The sequence below is a fragment of the Bubalus bubalis genome, chromosome 17 (genome assembly GCF_019923935.1).
Source record: "Bubalus bubalis isolate 160015118507 breed Murrah chromosome 17, NDDB_SH_1, whole genome shotgun sequence".
Lineage (NCBI taxonomy): Eukaryota > Metazoa > Chordata > Mammalia > Artiodactyla > Bovidae > Bubalus > Bubalus bubalis.
Window position 1 is genome coordinate 50,946,697 of NC_059173.1, and position 21,378 is coordinate 50,968,074.

At 35.5% G+C, this 21,378-nt stretch overlaps 1 long non-coding RNA gene across 2 annotated transcripts in view; it reads right to left on the reverse strand.

Moving 5' to 3' along the window:
- Window positions 1-3,220: 3,220 nt before the first annotated feature.
- Window positions 3,221-21,378, reverse strand: part of LOC123329976 — an 81,557-nt gene continuing 63,399 nt past the window's right edge. The window contains exons 3-5 of one of the 2 annotated variants that reach the window (XR_006545626.2): window positions 5,231-5,445; window positions 4,741-4,885; window positions 3,221-3,519 (exon numbers count right to left, since the gene is read on the reverse strand). This is a non-coding gene — a long non-coding RNA (uncharacterized LOC123329976). Of the gene's footprint in view, window positions 3,520-4,583; window positions 4,886-5,230; window positions 5,446-21,378 lie in introns of those variants that run through there. The other variant, XR_006545625.2, reaches the window with a different exon arrangement.

Below are 21,378 nucleotides of genomic sequence, written 5' to 3' on the forward strand. Positions count from 1 at the left end.
ATAATATATCATAAACTGGTAAAAAATTTCAAGTAACAACAGCATTATGGATTAGGAACCACAATAATATTAGTGACAACTTTAAATCATATTTTAACTTTGGATTTGTAATAACTAAATAATACACTTGTATCATCAAATCTGCTGTTTTAGGACATGTTCAAAAAAGGCAGCGTTTTGTGTTCAGACACAGTCTTTTCAAAGAAATGAAATTCTTTGAAATTTTATAAAATCTAAGATATGTCAAACCTTTTTAAAATCCTAAGATAGTGGTTCTTTTATTTCACTGGGCATTAGAATCACCAAGAGAGTTTTAAAAATTTTCAATATCCATGAGTCAATGCCTATAACCAATTCAATTTGAATTTCTGATGTTGGAACCCAGATATCAGTGTCTTTTTATGCTCCCTAAATGATTCCAGTATGCAGACAAAGTTGATATCCACTATCCTAAGGCACTGACAGTCTTTAATGGGCAGCATGCCTAGTAGATATGGATTTAGTATGAATATATAGATGGAATATTTCTACTTAAACCTTATGCCAGTCAAGTTAAACTTTTGTAGCTATGTTATGTTATTATCTCTGAAATGTGTTTGGTTGAAATCCAAGGAAGTCAATGAGCACTAGTCTTAGAAATGGTTTAATTTGGCAGACACTGCCACTTCCATAAACTGTTCAGCAATGTCAATTTTTGGAATCATTATAACTTTAAGAATAGGAATTAAAGAACTATGTGGCAGATGTTATATGTAGCTGCAGTAAACATAATGGAAACATTTGTACATTTCATTATAAATAGTACTGTTTCTCCAGGTGCCTTTCCATAGTTTTAAACATATACCATGGCAGATTGGCTAATCCATTCTTCTCTACTCTTGTCTCAACATATTCTAAGGTAAGAACGCATTGCTATTATCAGGAAATCTCTAATAGCATCAGTTAAAATGGATAGTGTCAATTGTTTTCATTAACAATTTACCAAAATATTTCAGAAAAAAATATGACCACTCCAAAATGTGGTCATAAAGACATCTCTCGCATTTTAATCTTGCTAGCTAGCTTTATCTATCTAGATTTAGGTAAAAATATTTCAAGCTACAGAGTAGTTACTGCTGTTGTTTTCTTACATCTGAGACTTACAGAATTAATTTGAAAACAAAATAAAAAACAGCTAAAATAGAAGAAACAGTGTCAAGAAATTTATCACAGTGTACTAGGGATAGAATGGAAATTCCTTCTGCATTATAGGAGTTTGGTATGTATTTTGAAATGTGTAAATGGGGCCATTGGAGACCTGCAAATTAAAGATTTAACATCACTGCCAACTGAAAGAGACAAAAGTTGAGTACACAGACTTTTTAAATTGTTAGTTATTTTCTTTTTCTCCAACAAAGAGAATGTATTTTTTCCCTTTTTTTTTGTGATACAGATTTAGAACAATGCTGCACTGTAAAACTGTATACATTGTAAAATGCTCCAATTTATGAAATTTAACTTGCTTTCAGTTAGTTTCTTATGAGTAAACATTTACTTTGAAAAGCAATTCTCTAATTTGAATCATCATAGCTATTTACAAATCCCTGTTTAAAGGAAATATTGGTAGTTTCCTGTACAGTGTATTTCTATTTTTTTTTTTTCTATGTCACATGGGATTTTTTTATTGTTAAGGAATGCTATTTGGAAATTTATTGGTTTATCCCAACATAAAAGAAAACCATGAAATTTTTAAGTGCTACAAAATGCCATTAAACTGTGTATAGAGGATCAAAGTTGATGAATCATAAATAATTTCCAGCATATTATACATCATGGAAATGATGAAAATTTTAAGAGGTAAGCCCAGATAATCATTGTAGCAGACTGTGTAAAAGGGATTGGAAAGGGAAACTAGTGCGTAGTCCTTGACTCCCTCTGTGAATCCACTTGCCAGGTCACCTGACACACAATCCAATCATTTCTCTGATGCACAGTCATACACTGAGCTTCTGTTGGATGATACCATCTGAATACCAGTCCAAGAGTAAACACAGTTTTATTCAAATATGCTGAGCCTTCCATTTCACATTTATGTAGAACTGATTCTTTACATGAGCGCACTAGGTTCACATTGAATAGAATTAAAAATAAGTTTATTTTATGAAATATTTCTTTCAGAAATGAAATATACATTTCATGTTTAGGTAATTTTTACTTAAATTTTAAAAGTCATATTTATATCCATTTAAAAATTTTATATATAATTTTTGAATGTTTAAAGAATAGTAATGCTTTTGAAAAGCATTAATTTTTAACATTTATACTTAATTTATATTCTTTATAAAACTATTCAAATTTTTTAATCTGAAATTCATATTCATAATCATTTACACCTAAGTATTTTAAAGATTTTCTTTATCATTTTTAAAGGATATAGCAGTAACTATTGCTAATAGAGTACAAATTAAGTAAATCTTGATTATAAATATAAAGTGACTTGTCAAATAAATGCAAGAGAAATATATTGTAATAATATAGAACTTGAAAAAATGTTAATTTTTGAATTATTAAAGTTTTAATTCTCATTCGTATCCAAATATCATCCATTCATTAATGGATAGATGGATAGATGGTTAGATAACCATTTAACCCTAACACAACAGCTTCAGTTCAGTTCAGTCGCCCAGTCATGTCTGACTCTTTGCGACCCCATGAATCATAGCACGCCAGGCCTCCCTGTCCATCACCAACTCCTGGAGTTCACTAAAACTCATGTCCATCGAGTCGGTGATGTCATCCAGCCATCTCATCCTCTGCCGTCCCCTTCTCTTCCTGCCCCCAATCCCTCCCAGCATCAGAGTCTTTTCCAATGAGTCAACTCTTCGCATGAGGGGGCCAAAGTATTGGAGTTTCAGTTTTAGCATCAGTCCTTCCAGTGAACACCCAGGACTGATGATCTTTAGGATGGACTGGTTGGAACTCCTTGCAGTCCAAGGGACTCTCATGAGTCTTCTTCAACACCACAGTTCAAAAGCATCAATTCTTTGGCACTCAGCTTTCTTCACAGTCCAACTCTCACATCCATACATGACCACTGGAAAAACCATAGCCTTGACTAGACGGACCTTTGTTGGCAAAGTAATGTCTCTGCTTAGCTCATACAATAACAACATTATATTTTCTTTGATTTGTTGCTAAATTTTTGACATTTAACAAAAAATACAGTTATATACATATTCATTAAGTTTCTAGAGTGGCTGTTACAAAATACCACAAGCTAGATGCTTAAAACAACAGAAATTTATTCTCACAGTTGTAGGGGCTAGAAGTGTGAAATCAAGATGTCGGCAGACTATGCTCCATTCAAAGTGTCTAGGAGATAAGATTCTTCCTGGCCTCTTTGAACTTTTGGTAGCAGTTGTTCCTTGACTTGCAAACAGCATAACTCCACTCATCACCCATTCTCATATGGTCATCGTCTATCTTTATGTGTTTTCATATCTTTACATGGAGGTCTCCTTGTATATGTGTTCAAAGAGCCTATTTCCAAATAAAGTTCATAGGTACTATGGGTTAGGACTTTAATATATCTATTTTCGGGAGCAGAAACAGATCAACCCATAGAAAAATATTTTTCAGCTTCTTATAAAGGCATGAAGCTTTCCAATTAATTAAATTATTAATAAAAGCAAAGTATAACATAAATTTTAGGCATGCAATATGTTGGATTTCATTTGTCTTCTTTTCCTTGGAACCCAAAATATTTAGAATGGACTTTAATAACATTTATTGCATCCCCTGGAGATGGGCATGGCTACCCACTTCCATATGATTGCCTGGAGAATTCCATGGACACATGAGCCTGGCAGGCTGTAGTCCATGGTGTCACAAAGAGTTGGACACAACTGAGCGACTAACATTTAACATTTTTAACATATTGCATTTTTAATCTACAATGTAATAACGTATTTCTGATTCAGTTCATAAAATATCTGATGTAGAAACAGTATCTTTAGCCTTTTATTCCTAGTGTTCAGCGCACAAATTACATGAGATTGGTATTCAATAAATATTTGTTTAAGGAATTAAAAAAAAGTTACCAAAGCTGAAGAGAGGAATGAGGGAGGAGGCAAAAATGTTCTTTCCTCTCTCTTTAAAAAACTGTTTATTTTCTGCAGACCATGGAACATGCCTGTTGCTACTTTTTCTCGTTTTTGAATTCTTAACTTTTGTAAAGATTTTTTTTTAAAAAAACACATTACATTCTAGAAGGAAAAGTTTTACTTACTTATTTTCCTTACTGTTAGGAATCAAAGAAACCTAGATTTCTAGTGTTTTCCCTAACTTCTTGCTTTCAAAAGCCATATATAAAACAGACCAAAATAAAAAACACACAGTGATATGAGTCACAAAGACAACGATTTTCATCTCTTCTGCTCACTGAAGCATTCCTAGAGCTAGAATTGCCGGGCACACGCAAGGCATCAATTAATGTGTTGAATTTATTGACAATATTCATACTTCTCTTGCGGGAAATACTTGAAATGTGTATTTTCAGTTAGGTTACTCTTCTAAGAAGCAGAACACACAGAAGGTATCTTTTAGGTACCTAATAAAATTTATTAAAGTAATGACCCAATCTCACTGCCACAGAATCATGTCTTTAACCACCCTCTTGCCTCAGGTGGCAGGATGTTGTCACAATATTTTCTTCCTTTTACCTCTCTAATGGTTAGACAAATGCAAGAAAGAGAAACTTACATATGAGCTACAAACTTGGTGAAATGAAATTGTTAATTAGTTCCTCTTAAAGCTTTTTTCCTTGATGAAGAGAAATGAATTTACTACTTCATAAGAGTTGCTTCCACTTCTAGCAGTAACTAGGTCAACTGACCACATTTTAGGCCTATATAAAAAAGGAAAGTAAAGAAATTGAATAAAAAGTTGCATGTTAAATTTTACTTATATCATATTATTAAAAGCATCCACATATTTGTCTGCTCAGCCTATTTCATTGTTAATATGCACACTGAACAAAAGGATAGACTAGATTTTTAAAATATAATTTCTATTTTAGAACAGTTTTAGATTAACAGAAAAATTTCAGGAATTTAATGGAGTTCCCCAAACCCCCAAACTCAATTTCCTCTGTTATTAATATCTTAAATTATACAACACATTTGTTATAATTAATGAACCAGTATCAATATTTACCACTAACTAAAGTCCATTGTTATTGAGGTTTTCTTACATTTCATCTGTGTCCTTTTATTATTCTGAATAGGTTACCACATGATATTTGGCCATGTCTCTTTGGGCTCTTCTTGGCTATGGCAGTTCCTCAAAGTTTCCTTGCTATGAATGACCTTGACAGTTTTGAGGGGTACTGGTAAGGTATTTTGTAGAAAAACATACATTTGGATTTGTCTGATCTTGTTTCTCTTCCTCCTGATTAAATATGGGTATCTGGGGAGGAAGACCACAGAAGTAAAGTTCTTATTTTTTGGTAAGTGTTATTGTCTTGTACCACTTTAGTTCTAGCAACATGAGTTGCAGTGTTGACGTAGGCTATGATCACTTTTCTGACATAGTGTTTGAAAGATTACTTCACTGTAATCTTACTCTGCTTTGTCTCTTTCATATTGTACTATTTGGAAAAATATTAATACATGCCACCGGTGCTTAAGGAGAGAGAATTTATACTCCATCCCTTTAGTGTCAGAGTATTTGCATAAATGACTTAGAATTATTCTTCATGGAAGATTTATATATTTCCCTTATTTATTTATTCAAATAATTATTTGTGTCGGTATGAACTCTCACAGATATTTATTTTATATTTTGGGTTAAAATCCTATACGACTTCAATTTTTCCAGCTCGGGTTAGGAGCTAGGCTAAAATTAAAATAGATGAAAAAGTTTCGAGTGTAACACTTCTGATGGTTTCTTTCCTGGCCTAACACAGGCTGTGTCTACTTGACACAAACTGCAGTGACATTAGTGAAAATCCATTAATTGGCTCTAGTTGCTTAAATAGAAATCAAAATACCAGGCTTGTATTCTTGCATTTAAACTACATAAATGTTTCTATCATTTGGACCTAGTCTGAAGATTTTTTGCCAGCAGCATTATACATTTATTTCCAGCATAAACATCAGCCTATCAAGGAGCATTCTGGCACTGATGCAAGTCCTTGATGTTGTAAATGTCACAGACCTGCCCACTGCTGGTGTTTTTTTCATCTTTATTTTCTAAAACCATAAAAGGTTGAATCATCTTGAACAGAGTTTTAAAAGCATAGTATCTATTTCATAACGTTAAGTTTAAAATTCTCATCAAGGCATTTTTAGTAGGGTGGTGAAAGGTATGCATTGTTTATAAAGTAGGAACATATGCTTTTAATATAAATAGAAATAGTGAAAATGGGACAAAGACTTTTCTTCTCATTAATTATGCTCTCCCTCCCACAATTAGAAGAGGGAATTTTATTTTGCAGGCTTAACTTTGAAAGTGTATAGTAATAAAAACATTACAACCCACTTTTCTCAGCACATACTTGTAATGTCCATTTCTGAAAGGAGAAAATAAACTTCATGAAGTTAAGGAAAAATACCCCGGTTAACACTGCGAGAAGAGTAAGGTTTCAATATAAAAGCATTAACTCCAAAACCTATGCTACTTGATTATATTACAATTCTTTTTGTTACTTTAAAATTTAATAAAAGGGTGAAAAATACAAAATTACATATAGAATTATAGTAAAAGCTGGAGTTGTTTATGGGTCAGGTGCAGGATAAAAGGAAGCATTTCCTGGATTGAAGCAGTTCAACATGGAAAAAAGGTAGCTTAAGCAAACAGTTTATGGAGTATTTAAAACCTAAACTGATACTCCGTATCAGTATCACTATTTTCTTCAACATTGAACAAATACTTCAGTAATTCTCAGACCAGTATATGAGACAAAATTACTCCAATGTGCAAAATCCCATTTTCATGCATAGCATTTAAATCAGATCACTAAAAACATACAGGGTTTGAAAACTTTGAAACAGTAAGGTAATTCCATCCAAGCCAAAGACCAGAATGAAAAAGCATAGGGACTTAAACCACTGTGCAGTCTTTTCAGTTTGTAAACTCTAGTTTTTATTAGTTCATTTGAGAATGACCTAATTTTCAATGATCTCTCAAGCACATTTACCTATTTCATCCCCATATGCTCCTAATAACTTATCTAACCCAGCTAGTACAAGTTTGCATTACTCCTGGAAACATTCTGAGAATGATAGCATTTCCACTGAATTAGGCATGCCTTTTATTCTTGGGGGACCTCTGTGTTTAAATGAATACTCACACGCTTCATTACAGTATCTCTAAAATACATGCAAACCCTGAGGCATACCAAATTACTGAATTAAGGTGACATAATTCTTAGAAAAAGAATTCAGTACTGTGTTCCTAAAATACACTTATGTCTCCAAGGTTCTGACTAATTTATACTGCTAGGGGAACTGCCCCAATTTACTTTGTCTTTCAATAAAATACGTACAGCTGCTGCTAGCTAGAGCTCTGACTTGGGACAGCAATACAAGCCAAATTAATGTTATCATGGTATCATTATCTTTAATAGGTCTTCACTTCATCAGAGTGAAAAGATTAGGACCCAATCTAAGATGTTAGGTTGTTTCCTGGACTGCTCACCATGCTTCCAAATGGCAGGTTAATATTAGTTTGCTCCTGTACTAAAGAAAACATGTTCTCTTATGTATAAATAGCACAAGCTATAAAGGTAGGACAATCTTGTTACCTTATTTAGTTGTCTGAGGATTCACAGATGTGAAGAAGATAGTTAGATTTAAAGAAATAGTGAGACACTGTTATGGAATAAAACCATTTTTCAGGTATCCATTAAGTGACAAACCTGAATTCTTACCTCTTGAATAAAATGAACATGATAGAAGCATAATGAAATAACAGATATATCACTTTGTAGCTCTTTTAAATGCTAAGTTATAGAGTGGTATTTATGCTGGTCTTCCTGATATCAGATGGGGAGGCTGAACAACATGGCTATAAAAACTGAGAAGGAAGAATTTGTTTCAACTGTAAGAATTAGATATAGCTGTGAAACAATTGTTTACTAGTTTGCAGTTGATTTATTATTTTTTTATTTTTTTACTTTACAGTATTGTATTGGTTTTGCCATACATCAACATGCATCCACCACAGGTGTACATGTGTTTACCATCCTGAACCCCCCTCCCACCTCGCTCCCCATACCATCCCTCTGGGTCATCCCAGTGCACCAGCCCCAAGCTTCCTGTATCCTGCATCGAACCTGGACTGGCGATTCGTTTCTTATATGATATTATACATGTTTTAATGCCATTCTCCCAAATCATCCCCACCTCCCTCTCCCACAGAGTCCAAAAGACTGTTCTATACATCTGTGTCTCTTTTGCTGTCTCGCATACAGGGTTGTCGTTACCATCTTTCTTAATTCCATATATATGCGTTAGTATACTGTATTGCTGTTTTTCTTTCTGGCTTACTTCACTCTGTATAATAGGCTCCAGTTTCATCCACCTCATTAGAACTGATTCAAATGTATTCTTTTTAATGGCTGAGTAATACTCCATTGTGTATATGTACCACAGCTTTCTTATACATTCATCTGCTGATGGACATCTAGGTTGCTTCCATGTCCTGGCTATTATGAACAGTGCTGTGATGAACATTGGGGTACACGTGTCTCTTTCACTTCATTGCACTCCAGAGAAAAGAAACCCAGCTCCACCCACCAGAACACCGACACAAGCTTCCCTAACCAAGAAACCTTGACAAGCCACTGATTCAACCCCACCCACAGTGAGGAAACTCCATAATAAAGAGAACTCCACAAACTGCCAGAATACAGAAAGGCCACCCCAAACTCAGCAATATAAACAAGATGAAGAGACAGAGGAATACCCAGCAGGTAAAGAAACAGGATAAATGCCCACCAAACCAAACAAAAGAGGAAGAGATAGGGAATCTACCTGATAAAGAATTCCAAATAATGATAGTGAAAATGATCCAAAATCTTGAAATAAAAATGGAACCACAGATAAATAGCCTGGAGGCAAGGATTGAGAAAATGCAAGAAAGGTTTAACAAGGACCTAGAAGAAATAAAAAAGAGTCAATATATAATGAATAATGCAATAAATGAGATAAAAAACACTCTGGAGGCAACAAATAGTAGAATAACAGAGGCAGAAGATAGGATTAGTGAAATAGAAGATAGAATGGTAGAAATAAATGAATCAGAGAGGAAAAAAGAAAAAAGAATTAAAAGAAATGAGGACCATCTCAGAGACCTCCAGAACAATATTAAATGCAGTTGATTTGAGTCAACTGTTTAAAACTGATTTTAGATTTCAAACCCAGCGGTGTTGATGCATTTTCTAACTTGAAAGCTATACATTCAAAATAAAACCCTGCCATTTATATTTGGTAGGTAACAAAATGTATATATGACCTTCAGTGATGTAGATAAAAATTAGCCCATGAAGTATTTATTTTCATTATCTAAATCCTTAAGGAAAAGGAATAAGCCCCTGTTGTGCAAATATCTACACTTCAAAAGGCTCTTTAACAAGACATTGGGTCTTTCTTCATCAGCAAAGGGGTTCTCCAAATAAATAGAGCCTCAGCAGTCCATTTGCTTAACTTTCCAGGGATGATGAAAACCAGGGTACATCCATGAAGTGAAATCTACTTCCCCTTATACTATAAAGATGAGACTTGTAATTGTTTTACTTCCCCTTTCATATACTGTCTGTGTTATTTAAGAATTAGAAATAGCTACTCCTTCCCTCCCTTATATTCAAAATTAAACTTCTTTTGAGAAAGAAATGTATTATTTACGTTTTTGTCATATTTCCTATTTTCAAAAACAAAACTGAACTAATTCTATACTAGTTTACTATTAGTATTAAACTATTTGTGATTTTTTACTTCTCTGTCATAGTCCAGTTAAAATACTCATGAAATCCAAAACGTAGAAAGAGGCAATATCTCAAGACAACGTTAAACAACAGTGACTGGGCAATCATCCTGGATGCAATAAAACACACTCAAATTGTATTAATACCTAAGCCTCTATGGCAAAACTGTGCAAAACTCTATAGAAAACAAACTAAAGTGTGTCCATTTTCCCCACCAATCCAATCTCTAGATGTAAAACACAAAAGTATTCCGAATGAAAAACACAACCTGCTCTTATCAGGAAACAGAATGTTGCCACCACCAAGTCGTCACATCACAGCCCCCCTGAGTGAGCCCTGAGAGCACTCAGAACCACAGTGCTCATCAGACATGCAGCCACCCTGGGGAGCACACCTTGAAGAGACTCGGGATACTGGCCTCAGACAGCTGAGGTACGAATCAAAGCAATGATTTCTGTGAGCCCAGACTCTTGCATCTTCCCAAACATAGAAAAGCGCTAGATAACTTAACTGAGGTATCTAGTTTTCTTTAACAATAATCTTTTGATGTTCTGACTGCCTGGTTTTTGTTGCAAAAACTGCTGGCTCCCCAGCTTGACTCTTGAGAGCAGTGTTTCAGAATTATCTGAGATACTCTGTCCCACGCTTAAGACCTCAGTTTTGTGAATCAAATAAAACATTATTCTTAACTTTCAGGTGGTACCTTTTTTTCAGCTGACAGTATTTTTTTTTTAACACATGTATACCTGTGGCGGATTCATTTTGATATTTGGCAAAACTAATACAATTATGTAAAGTTTAAAAATAAAATAAAATTTAAAAAAAAAAAGTTTTTGTAAACTAGAGGTACAGAACCCAGTCTGGCATATGCTGTTTATAAGAAGGAGGGAGAAATCAAAATGACCAAATATACCTTGGAAAAATAGAGATCAAAAGCAAATGAACTGCAGACACTGTGATATAAATACCACCTATAGGAGTTGGAAAAGAGTCAGAACGACTTAGTGATTAAACAACAGTGTGAAATGCATAAAATGGAGCAAAGACCATATATTATTTTAATTAAGCATACACTTAAAAACAGGCTTGTCTACAAAATATTTATTACTATTTTAAAATCAGGAACACCTTGACAGAGTCAGAGGTTACTGTGATTCTACTTGACTCATGGTTTTCAGCATCTATTCAAATGAGAGCCATATGTATATGGTGATTAAGATCAAGGACACTGAAGCCATACGACCTGAGACTGGAATGAACCTTCAATTTACTAAAGGTATGAGCATGTATGGGCTTCCCTGGTAGCTCAGCTGGTAAAGAATCTGCCTGCAATGCAGGAGACCCTGGTTCAATTCCTTGGTCGGGAAGATACCCTGGTGGATGGATAGGCTAACCCACTCCAGTATTCTTGGGCTTTAAGGGTGGCTCAGATGGTAAAGAATCCACCTGCAATGCAGAAGACCTGGGTTAGATCCATAGGTTGCGAATATCCCCTGGAGGAGGGCATGGCTACCCACTCCAGTATTCTTGCCTGGAGAATCCCCATGGACAGAGGAGCCTAGCGGGCTACAGTCCATGGGGTCGCAAAAAGCTGGACATGACTGAGCAACTAAACACAGCACAGCATGAGCATGTATAAACTGCTTCAGCACTCCAATTCTTAATAACAATACCACAATAAGATTATTGTGGATTAAATAAAATATATCTTAATGTGCCTACCACTACTGCTTGTTCTGGTTTAAATGTTAGGGTTTATACAACAAACTGTCAAATATAAAAGATACAGAGAACCACAAATTTCAAACTTCAGTTTCCATGGAAATTATTTAGGAATGTGGATAATGATAGTGATTCATGATACAACCATGGATATTGAGTCAGTAGAAACAGAAGAGGCACCAGTAACGTCCACTTCTAACAACCACTTTAGATTTATGAAGCACACTGCAGGACACAGAGAAAGGTTGGTAACAGTATCATAAGACTGGTTTTACTAATATGTTGAAAATTGAAAACTACAAAGAAAATGTAACATGATTTTACAAGTTTATAGAACACTTCAAAAACTAGTTTTTAAAAGGGTGGCACACAAAACAGTTTTTTCTCAACGTGAAATTGTGAAAATAAATAGATTCCTTAATAAAAATGTAAATTATCAGAAATATTTAGGAATTAACAAAATCAAATTAAAAAAACATAATTTGTGATCAATGTCAAAATTAATTATTAACAAAATACATGGTATAAAATTATAAATTTACAAACTATATAATACTATATATTATTACAAACTATTATATTTATATAATATAAAAAAAGAATAGCTGATATATTCATTAGTTTTATATGCTTATATTTTAAAGGAAAAAAGGACAAAAAAGGGATGTAAGATTTAAACTCAGCAAACTGGAGTGTAAAAAAATTATAAATGAAGTGTGTCTACATAAGTAGACAGTGACAGGGAAGGAGGGAGGAAAATAAATTCTTGATTGCATAAAATTCTAACCTTAGTAATTTATGAAGATGAGAAACTAATTTTAATAATGCCTAATTTAATTATCTCTGTAATTATTCATCAGTATTTCACTTTTCAGACTGATGCTTGGAGGTTAAACAGGAGCTCAGTTTTGGCTTTTTGATAAATAGAATAACATTCTCTGTGGTGATAGCTATAAGGAGGAAATATCAGAATGTTCAAACACCTGAAATTCCCACAGAGATTTGCTGACACAGTAGTTTTTTAGTGTTCCCTTTTGATTGTAACAACGCAGTTTTCTCAGTTGAGGATAAGGGGAAAATATATATATTAACTGTTTCTAGAAGCCATTTTCTTACACCGTTTCCTTCTCTATTTGTGTATTTATTTTATAAACGTCTAATTATTCACATCTCCTATCTCAAGCATATTCTTGAGAATAGGCTCTATGATGGAAACATCATCAAAACTAATCAATATTTTTTTAAAAATTTCTATTTGTTCTCGCCTCTTCTTCATGCACAGATGGTTAAAGTAAGAAGACATATTGCTTCCTGTTAAGTATAATATGTTCTAAAATACTTGTGATGTACCACAAATGGTATACAAAACAATCCTCGTGACTTTTATTATTGCATTATTTCTATTTCATAGGTAGAAAATGGACGTCAAGGAGACAACAGTTTTTTGTTTGTTTGTTTGTTTTTAACTAGAATACTCATTATTTTATGTAGTCTACATGGTCATTTCATGGCCATCTTCTAAATTTCTATGCCAAGTTACCACTCCAAAAGCCTTGGTATTGATAATTAATTCAAGAACTGACTTGTTTTGGAAAATCAAAATCAAAACTATAAAAGCTAAGTATATCTTTAGCAATTGCAGTCCATTAAGTCAAAGGAAAAATAAAGTCTAGTACATAGGAGGTGAGATTTAAATGTATTGGGGGACTATCTGAATCAGGTGAAGGCAGGAAGTTATGGTTTTGATATTCACATGGAACAGGATTTTAGGAAGCAGGAGACAAAAATGGAACCTGAGGCCAAGCTATCTTGAGGAAATCAGAAGTCATGGAGTGAGTGTATAAAGGAACTACCAAGGAAACTCAGCACTGCTTCAGGGGCTGGGCTTAATAAGAAACGTCCTTGAGAAGTCAGGATCCTCAAACAGATGTATCACATTCATACCACTCTAATACGTGTTATAAGTCTCAGTGAGTGTGAAAGCCTAAAAATTTTGAAAACCGAGACCAAGTGGTCCCATTCAGAGAAAAACATAAAGCTTCCTTTAGAGATTTTTCCCAAGCGCAAGACGCATGAACGAAAGTGAAGTTGCTCAGACCTGTCTGACTCCTCGGGACCCCATGGACTGTAGCCCACCAGGCTCCTCCATCCATAGGATTTTCCAGGCAAGAGTACAGGGGTGGGTTGCCATTTCCTTCTCCAAGGGATCTTCCAACCCAGGAATCGAACTGGGGCCTCCTGCATTACAGGCAGATTCTTTACCAATTGAGCTATGAGAGAAGCCTACAAGACACATGGGACCATCACAAAAACCACACTGAGGATGAGCTCACAGTCAATGTTTACAAACCATATGAGAAGACCTGCAAAGAGGAAAAAGTAACAGATGGAGGAAATGGGAGTTTTTTCTCCTAGTAAAAAAAATCCATTGGCATTCTAATAAAAATCGCCCAGGAATTTCAGCGTAATTTGATAAAGTGATACTATAATCTTAATGGAAGTTGTAAAAGTAAAACTAGCCAAGACAGTTTTGAAAAAGAAGGCTTAATATCAAGACATAGTAGTTAAAACTGGCTAGATGGAACGGAACTTAGAATTCATACTCCTTGTATATTTTTGAGATTAATTCTTTGTCAGTTGCTTCATTTTCTATTATTTTCTCCCATTCTGAAGGCTGTCTTTTCACCTTGCTTATAGTTTCCTTTGTTGTGCAGAAGCTTTTAAGTTTAATTAGGTCCCATTTGTTTATTTTTGCTTTTATTTCCAATATTCTGGGAGGTGGGTCATAGAGGATCCTGCTGTGATGTATGTCGGAGAGTGTTTTGCCTATGTTCTCCTCTAGGAGATTTATAGTTTCTGGTCTTATGTTTAGATCTTTAATCCATTTTGAGTTTATTTTTGTGTATGGTGTTAGAAAGTGTTCTAGTTTCATTCTTTTACAAGTGGTTGACCAGTTTTCCCAGCACCACTTGTTAAAGAGATTGTCTTTAATCCATTGTATATTCTTGCCTCCATGTTGATGTATGGCAAAACCAATACAATACTTTAAAGTTAAAAAATAAAAAAATAAAAAAAAGAAGATAAGCAAAAAGCAAAGAAAAGGAAAGATATATATATATATATATATATATATATATATATAAAAGAATTCATACTCCTCCAACTACCTATAGTACATGAAATAGAATGGCCAGGAGACACTGCACAAGAAAAGGATTATATTAGGCTTCTCCAGAGAAAAAGAATGAAAACAATGGAGAGGGAGAGAGAGAGAGTGAGTGTGTGTATGAAGAAAAAGAGAAGGGAAGACTTAGCTGTTTTTTTTTTCCTCTTAAGGACTTCAACGAATGGGATAAGGCCTACCCACATTATGGAAGGTAATTTACTTTGCTCAAAACTACTAATTCAAATGTTAATCTCACTTTCATAGAACATGTAGACCAAATATCTTGGTACCATGGCTTGCCAAGTTGACACGCAAAATTCACCATTGCAAGCTGTACGTCTGTTAACTTATTACCCATAAGCATCTTCCTAAGCCATATATAATTCCCAAGTAAAGACAAGATCATAATTCTGTCTACCATGATATATAAGATATGTTGAATTTACATTGTAATATTTAAGTTACAGGTTATCAAGAGGAGTAAACATCACCCAGTGATGTGTTGTACTCAGGATAGTTGTATCATATTAAGCTAAAATATGACTGTGTTATTCTCTTTCTTTGGGGTTAAACATGATTGAAGGAGATGTACACAGGGCCATACTGAAAACAAAACTCACTAGCACAAGGATAGTTAGGAGTGTTTCCTCCCAGACGAAGAACCGCCCTCAACTGCCGTTTGACATTTTCCCAGAGAGCCTCCACATATTATATACGGTTTTTGAACTCATCACTCCAGACTCCCAAATTTGTCCCTGTTCACTTCCTGTGCATCCAAATAAAAGGCAGCACTCCCCATCCAGTTATGCAAGCTAGAGACAAAGGTATCATTTTGTCACTTTATGAAATAAACATGAGAGGCAAGTGTCAATTATTAAAAGCCCTGTTATTAATCTTCTTTTAATCCTCTTTATTCAACATGTTTATAATACTTAATTTGGGTTTCAGAGAGTTCATTAAATTTAATTTAATTAAGTAATAACCTAATGACTGCTGATATTGGTATAAACTCATAAATCCAAGCATATCCCTAAATCATGCACAATTAAAGTACTTTTTAAATTGTATTTCAACATTTTATTTCAAGCATAGATCTGTATTCCAAAAGTTGATCAAGAACATTAATACAAACTCTACATATGAAATTTTTACACTAGAAAGCTTTGTGTTTATCATTAATAGTGATTTTAGAAAATAATGTATTTTCAAACATGACAACAAAGTACTACTGAATGTAAATCACTATTAATAGTAGCTTCTGGAAACATAACTTGCATTTTTGATAGATAAGTGACCATTTAATAATTCTTCTGGTTGTTTTCTTTGGTCATTTACATTTATTTTTACATATTCTCTTTAAGAATTTTAGTACATATTAATGCCTGTTGTGATGAAGTTATGAGGTAAAATTTTAATAGAGTTGATTTTTCCTATACATATAATTGCACATTTGGAAAACTCAGCAGTGGCCACAGGACTGGAAAAGGTCAGGTCATCCCAATCCCAAAGAAAGGCAATGACAAAGAATGATCAAACTACTGCACAGTTGCACTCATCCCAAACACTACTAAAGTAATGCTCAAAATTGTCCAAGCCAGGCTTCAGTAATACGTGAACCATGAACTTCCAGATGTTCAAGTGGTTTTAGAAAAGGCAGAGGAACCAGAGATCAAATTGTCAACATCCGCTAGATCTTGGAAAAAGCAGGGGAGTTCCAGAAAAACCTCTATTTCTGCTTTATTGACTATGCCAAAGCCTTTGACTGTGTGGATCACAATAAACTGTGGAAAATTCTGAAAGAGATGGGAATACCAGACCACCTGACCTGCCTCTTGAGAAATCTGTATGCAGGTCAAGAAGCCACAGTTAGAACTGGACATGGAACAACAGACTGGTTCCATATAGACCATCCTAACCCTAATCCTAACTCCCTAAAGGTGTACGTCATGGCTATATATCATCACCCTGTTTATTTAACTTATATGCAGAGTACATCATGAGAAATGCTGGGCTGGAAGAAGCACAAGCTGGAAGCAAGATTGCCAGGAGAAATATCAATAACCTCAGATATGCAGATGACACCACCCATATGGCAGAAAGCGAAGAGGAACTAAAGAGCCTCTTGATGAAAGTGTAAGAGGAGAGTGAAAAATTTGGCTTAAAGGTCAATGTTCAGAAAACTAAGATCATGGCATCTGGTCCCATCACTTCATGGCAAATAGATGGGGAAACAGTGTCAGACTTTATTTTGAGGGGCTCCAAAATCACTGCAGATGGTGACTGCAGCCATGGAATTAAAAGATGCTTACTCCTTGGAAGGAAAGTTATGACCAAACTAGATAGCATAGTCAAAAGCAGAGACATTACTTTGCCAACAAAGGTCCACCTAGTCAAGGCTATGGTTTTTCCTGTGGTCATGTATGGATGTGAGAGTTGGACTGTGAAGAAGGCTGAGCGCCGAAGAATTGATGCTTTTGAACTGTGGTGTTGGAGAAGACTCTTGAGAGTCCCTTGGACTGCAAGGAGATCCAACAAGTTCATTCTAAAGGAGATCAGTCCTGCATGTTCATTGGAAGGACTGATGCTGAAGCTGAAACTCCAGTACTTTGGCCACCTCATGTGAAGAGTTGACTCACTGGAAAAGACCCTGATGCTGGGAGGGATTGGGGGCAGGAGGAGAAGGGGACGACAGAGGATGAGATGGCTGGATGGCATCACCAACTCGATGGACATGAGTTTGGGTAAACTTCAGGAGCTGGTGATGAACAGGGAGGCCTGGCCTGCTGCGATTCATGGGGTTTCAAAGAGTTGGACATGACTGAGCAACTGAATTGATACATATAATACCTTAGTCTTTTATTCCAAACTGACATTTTTTAAGATGGTATAAATATGAACTGCTGTCAAGCAACAGAAACAAGCGGAACAGCTGAAGAGTGATTGTGGGGGAATAGATCACTCCAGCTTTTTCATGGATCTAAGAACCAGAGACAGAAGCAGTAACAGATGGTGCTGTTATTGCTGCCGCTCCTGGGCTGTGATGCCACAACACATATACATTCATGTCTAATCAGCACCTCTGTGCCTGAGTTTAAATATTATTTCATGTGCTTCCCTCCTTAGCACATTTCCCTCTGAGTTTTTTGATGGAGGAAATCAGCTCATCTCAGTATCTTCAACACATATATAAAGTGCCTTTACTGACAGACAACAACAAAAAACCTGTGTATACTGTTTTATGGAGTGTTACAATTAACGAATATACTAAAGGGTGAAAATAAAGAGCATGAATCATACATATACATTCTGTGAATCATCAGCAGTTTTTTTTAGAGTCATGCAAATCATTTTATTAATAGCACATTATTATTGGAAAATATAGACTTGAAACAAATGTACTTCAAGCACGATGCTTTTTCATGCAACACTTTCTAAAACAAAGGATTATCATGTTTAAGTATATTTGATTATTTTATTTAAAATCATGTTAAAGTTAGCTATTTACATATATTCATGACTCTGTGGGAGAGGGAGGGGGGGATGATTTGGGAGAATGGCACTGAAAGATGTATAATATCATATAAGAAACGAATGGCCAGTCCAGGTTTGATGCAGGATACAGGAAGCTTGGGGCTGGTGCACTGGGATGACCCAGAGGGATGGTATGGGGAGGGACGTGGGAGGGGGGTTCAGGATTGGGAACACGTGTACACCCATGGCGGACTCATGTTAATGTATGGCAAAATCAATACAATATTGTAAAGTAAAAAAAAAAAACAAAAAAAAAAAAAACAAAACTATCCTATATTAGACATATTGAAATGTCTTTTAATTTTATAAAAACTAACTATACATATACAACTGTCTATTAACAATAAAAAAGGGCTCATCTCAATTTCTTTAATCAAAATTACTTGTATGCAAAGGTAACCTGAATCTGAGTCACTCTTAAATCTTCCCTCTTGACTATTCAGTTTTTTTCCTTGCTGAACTATTTTATTTTCCCCACACATAGTGAAAAGATCAATGTGATCATGATTTAAGTCTCAGTTACCATAAGTTATCAATGTATGTGTTCTCTATTCATCCAACTAATATTTAGGTGTCTTTAAGTGACATTTGTACTTTTTTTCTAGTTATAATTTGGGTCATTTTATGTAGTAGTCTGCAAACCTTTTTGAACCATGGAATCTGTTTTAGGTAAATATTTTATAAATATAAAAAATATAATGTAATACAAAAATATACTGTAAAATATAATATGACATAAATATAAAAGTGTAATATAAATATAAAATGCATTTGTATGTAAATATAAAAATAAAATACAATATAAAAATAAAAAAAAGAATTCAAATTTACATATATTTTATAGTTTTACATATAAACTAATTCCCAAAGAAAGCTTTATCTTATCAATAGTTTGAAATTGTTTTCTATTTTATGATTTTGTCCTCAGTTCAGTTCAGTTCAGTTCAGTGCAGTAGCTCAGTCGTGTCTGACTCTTTGCGACCCCATGAATTGAAGCACGCCAGGCTTCCCTGTCCATCACCAACTCCCACAGTTCACCAAACTCATGTCCATCAAGTTGTTGATGCCATCCAGCCATCTCATTCTCTGTCATCCCCTTCTCCTCCTGCCCCTAATCCCTCCCAGCATCAGAGTCTTTTCCAATGAGTCAACTCTTCGCATAAGGTGGCCAAAGTATTGGAGTTTCAGCTTTAGCATCAGTCCTTCCAAAGAACACCTAAAACTGATCTCCTTTAGAATGGACTGGTTGGATCTCCTTGCAGTCCAAGAGACTCTCAAGAGTCTTCTCCAACACCACAGTTCACAAGCATCGATTCTTCAGCACTCAGCTTTCTTCACAGTCCAACTCTCACATCCATACATGACCACTAGAAAAATCACAGCTTTGACTAGACTGACCTTTGTTGGCAAAGTAATGTCTCTGCTTTTGAATGTGCTATCTAGGTTGGTCATAACTTTCTTTCCAAGGAGTAAGCATCTTTTAATTTCATGGCTGCAATCACCATCTACAGTGATTTTGGAGCCCCCCAAAATAAAGTCTGACTGTTTCCACTGTTTCCCCATCTATTTGCCATGAAGTGATGGGACCAGATGCCATGATCTTTGTTTTCTGAACATTGAGCTTTATGTCAACTTTTTCACTCTCCTCTTTCACTTTCATCAAGAGGCTCTTTACTTGATATCTGAGGGTTCTTTGATCAGACATCCATAAATGGTCTCTCCCATTTAGGAGTTGTTTTACTTGGTGGCTGGTAGGAGAGGACTGGCAGATGGACTTCACCCAGATGCCAGTTTCTCAAGGGTATAAATACCTATTAGTTATGACAGATACATTCACAGGATGGATTGAAGGCTTTCCCACCCAGACCGAGAAGGCTGAGGAGGTAGTTAAAAAACTGCTCCATGAAATCATTCCAAGATTTGGTCTGCCCAGGTCATTACAAAGTGACAATGGGACATCATTTACTTCTAAGGTCACCCAAGGAGTCTCGAAAGCATTGGGCATTACTTATTATCTCCATTGTGCCTGGAGGCCTCAATCTTCAGGAAAAGTAGAAAGAGCCAATCAATTCTTAAAATCAGTGATAAAAAAGATAACCCAGGAGATCTCCCTGGGATGGAAGGAGGCTTTACCAATAGCTCTCCTCTGCACCCGCATTGCCCCTAAGGAACAGGTTGGTCTTAGTCCTTATGAGATGCTATATGGGAGACCTTTTGTTTATGTCAATGACCTCTTCCTAGATCCAGAGGTTCAGACCCTCCAGTCTTATACCATGGCCATTGGGCAATTCCAACCGGATATACGCTTGTGGGGTATGAACCAGGACCCAAAAGATTCTAAAGAGTCACCACTATATGCTCCAGGGACTCAAGTCCTAATTAAAATCTGGAAAGATGGGTCCCCAAAGGCTCAACTCCAGCCCACATGGAAGGGTCCCTACCCTGTAATACTTTCTACCCCCACAGCAGTCAAGGTACCAGGACATGACTCCTGGATTCACTACTCATGAGTCAAGCCATGGAAGAAAACAGAAGAGGACACTTGATACACCTGTGAGCCCCTGGGAGATCTCAGATACCTATTCAGAACTACCAATGAGTGTCATTCTAATGAACACCCCCAAAATCTGCTTTCTGGGGATAAGATTTCTCAGGATAACTCTAAGGAGCCAACACAGCTTGACAGAGACTGTACTCCAAAACAGACAGGAGATAGATCTTCTGATCCCTGAACAAGGAGGGACTTGAACCATCCTGGCGATGTGAATTTAAAATTGACCAATGTCCCTACTAGTCCTTGTTATGCTATATTGATGATGCCTATGATTATTCCATGTACTATGAATTGTCTAACCTGTTTTGTCTCTGCCCAGGTCAACCAGCTACAACATGCAGTGCCAGTTCAACAAAGATATAAAACTACAGCTGACCACGGAAAATATCACACACCCTTGGACACTGCTATAAGGACTCAGGATTGAGACTAGCAAGAGGG